The sequence below is a fragment of the Anneissia japonica genome, unplaced genomic scaffold (genome assembly GCF_011630105.1).
Source record: "Anneissia japonica isolate Jap-2015-1 unplaced genomic scaffold, ASM1163010v1 scaffold287628_len271844_cov180, whole genome shotgun sequence".
Lineage (NCBI taxonomy): Eukaryota > Metazoa > Echinodermata > Crinoidea > Comatulida > Comatulidae > Anneissia > Anneissia japonica.
The window spans coordinates 110,959-114,381 of NW_022698634.1; the positions used below are offsets into that span (position 1 = coordinate 110,959).

General features: G+C 34.2%; 1 long non-coding RNA gene across 3 annotated transcripts in view; it reads right to left on the reverse strand.

Annotated features, from left to right (window-relative positions):
* Window positions 1-1,990: 1,990 nt before the first annotated feature.
* Window positions 1,991-3,423, reverse strand: part of LOC117102703 — a 6,591-nt gene continuing 5,158 nt past the window's right edge. For all 3 annotated transcript variants that reach the window (XR_004444456.1, XR_004444457.1, XR_004444455.1), the window contains 3 exons: window positions 3,312-3,348; window positions 2,725-2,755; window positions 1,991-2,335 (listed from right to left, as the gene is read on the reverse strand). This is a non-coding gene — a long non-coding RNA (uncharacterized LOC117102703). The remainder of the gene's footprint in view (window positions 2,336-2,724; window positions 2,756-3,311; window positions 3,349-3,423) is intronic.

The window sequence follows — 3,423 nt, forward strand, 5'->3', positions numbered from 1 at the left end:
TGTGTGCCCTTGTGCGGACAGGGGATGTGCCCCCCCCCTCTCTGAAGCTGGAATTCTTGTTTTTCCAAAATAAATCGATGCAATTTGCTATTATAGGCCTAATCAATAAATTCCTCATCAACCGATATAAACTTAAACATTCTTGGAATTGACATAACATACTGATGTTGTACACGCCCTTGAGTGTGAAATGTGGCTCTCTTTGCAAGCACATCTAACATCTAAGGAAAGAAGAGCTTAGATTGGTACCAGATAAAATAATTTTGTTATCAACATTAATACATTATGCTAATTTTCATCTTTGTAAGCGCATGACAGTGCAAATTATTTCTGTGACAGTCTTTTGAAGTGTGTAAAACTCCATTTTATCCCATACATAGTCAAAATATTTGGGGGATGATACAATGGACCATCCCCTTGTCAAATATTGGGGGTTATAACCCCCCACCCGGGGATCTACGCCTATCTGCCTGTCTGTTTTTATATTCCTTTTTTAAAATGGCAGTGACGAAAAGGAAGTGGACAGGGGGATCGTCCAGTGATGGTGCCAGGACTTGCCCGACGGAGGGGCTAAAGGCCTCGACCGGGTGGAGAGGGGGATTGTGGAGCGAATCGAGTTTCACTTGGCTGGGGGAGGGGGGCCGTCTAGGGCCCCGGTGGGAGTCCAGGGGACGATTCATGACGAATTTTTATTAATTATTTAATAGGCATCGAGCTACTATAAAATAGGATTTCATGTATAGGCTATGTTTTCTAATGTCGAAATCAGCTTCCAAAACCATAATACAGTATTTTGAATAAAACAAGAAACAAAGAGTATGCAATGTAACCATCTAATTTATTTTCAAATCCTCATCCTTGAAAGTAAAATTCTATATTTTGGAAATTTTGCATGAAATCTGTCAACCACGCTGTCAAGGTCGAGGTTGCTTCCCTTATCGCGATGTATTTCAAGCATCATGAGGCTATCCAAACGAGCATTTTTTCATAGCAGAACGTAAATTATTTTTAATTAGTCTCATTGAACTATTATTATTAATAATAATTATTATTATTATTGTGATGAAAAGTTAACACAAATAGTTGAATACAAGTAAATAATTTTAGTTATCTGGCCGAGTTTGGGCAAGTTTGATTATTCGTCAGAACAGACAATTCACAAATTGTATACAAAAAAAAAAAAAAGAAAGAAAGAAATAATATCTGATATCCATTTTGGCACTGCATGGGGTTGGGGGATAGAGGTGCTAGTTTTCCCAGTAACTCATTCAAAACTGGATTTATCATTTGACTAAACTTAATTTTAACTTACTAAATTTGGTATTTGTTACGGTATATTTGTTGAATCCATCGGAGTGATGCATACTGATCAAATTATGCAAGAGATGGATATCTACATGCATTTGAACACCAGTTTGTTATGAAATTAACAATTTGGATGTGATGCGCCAACCGAGTCGTTGATACTTAATTTTGAATACTGTATAATTGTGTTTCTCAATTTTGCTAAATAATTTTGAAAAATTTACGGAAGCATGGGCCTGCTGGTCTCCTTTATTGCTCTACTGACTTTTTCTCCATTGGGGTAGAGGAATCACCAAAAGCTCCGCTTTACAGGTGCCCTATTTTGAATTTAAAGAATGAAAATTCAAGGACTGGTTTTTAGAATATTCTCTGTACAGTATAACCACATCTATTCTGCGATATTTTAGCATGTTTTTCACAAGCAAAGCAAATTTCATAGTTCGATCGATTACAATATGTAAAGTACTCTTGCTTCTTAGTAGAGCCTCAGTCTATAGTAAATAAGGATTACGGGTTGCTTATTTTAAAAGCAGCAACTGATATTAAAGCGACATCTCAAGTTAAGATTCAATGTATTTTTATTACCCAAGTTCAGTGGTATAAGCCCACAAAAAATAAGTATTTTAAAGCAAAATCAATCTAAAACAATAAGTACAGTAAAACAATAAGATATAAGACAATGTAATTAATGAATTAAAGCTTTTTAATGGGATTGTCAAATACTGCCTTAAACTTGCAAGCTTAATAATCAGTCACAGTACAGTACAGTATTATATAATATAATAAGGCATGCAAAAATCACAAGCAACAATTTCCACTGGGAAATATTATTTATTCCCGGCACAAAACGAGAATGCTCTGAAATTGAAATGTTTACATATTATTTCACTTGCTGTGAAATCATTTTTATCTTCCTTATAACTACAATGGTAATGTTATATATTCCGAATTAGATTTTTGAGTAGCAGTTCATCTAAATTTTTCTTTATCGATCCAATATTTGTGCATCCAAGATCATGGCAAGAATCATCTGTAAAATACAATTGACAATTTTATATGTCAATCAAAAGTATAAATCATATGCATGTACATTTTAATAATTTTAATACATTTTTAAATCATTAATTACCAATTATCAGGTTTTCATGTTAGTGTTAACAACCATACATGATGATCCTCTTTGGAAGTACACAGCAAGATGTCACACAGCCTATTTAAGAAATATTTGTGTGTCAATGATATAAATTAGTGGAATAATGGCATCAGAAACATCTTTTTCTTCAATAAATTTCAGTGAGAGAGTTCAATGTTCTCATCAAATGCCTTCGGAGTATTCCAACTAAAAACATTTATATATTTAGTATATGGCACATTCTTGCACACAATAACTTCTACGTAAAATTTAAAACAATTTCTTACCATTTTGATGTACCAGTTTTCCTTCATGTGCCTATTTCAATAAAATATAAATATAAATTTAAACTACTGAAAATCAGTAAAAAATCTCAATACACAACTTACCATCTAAAACAACAAAGGAGGGCAATACACTGGCACGACATGACCTCAGGTAGAACGGATGTTTGCTATCATTGAAGTACTCTTTTGATGGCAGAATTAGGTTTGCATCATAGGTCATGTCGCCAGTTCTCTTTCCCAATTACACATTGTTCAAATATTTTATTCAAATGGGCCACTGATCACCAATTAGCAAAAAATAATCACCATAACCCTACCAAAAAGTTCAGTTAAATTCTTAACCTACAACAATTTCTTTGCTTCCCTAACTACAACTGTCACTCTCGCCCGCAAATGTGCAGTCCTATGTCCAAGCACATGAGCTCGGCACAAACTGCGTTAAAAGCCGAGGCAATTACATTAGACCCCTATTTAACTAAATACTGTAGATGTTTTTTTCCCCAATTTTCCAAAACTATGTTTAATCACATCCTTAACCAGATGTACTCTTTATTCAAGCTTAAATTATAAATATCTGTAATACCTACCAGTTTTGAAGCAGTGCATCTGTTCTTTTCAATGCGTCTAAAAAAACAAACCAGAGCCTTGCAGGCGTCAACGTTCCTATGCATGATACACGACTTTTAGAAGTATATATAC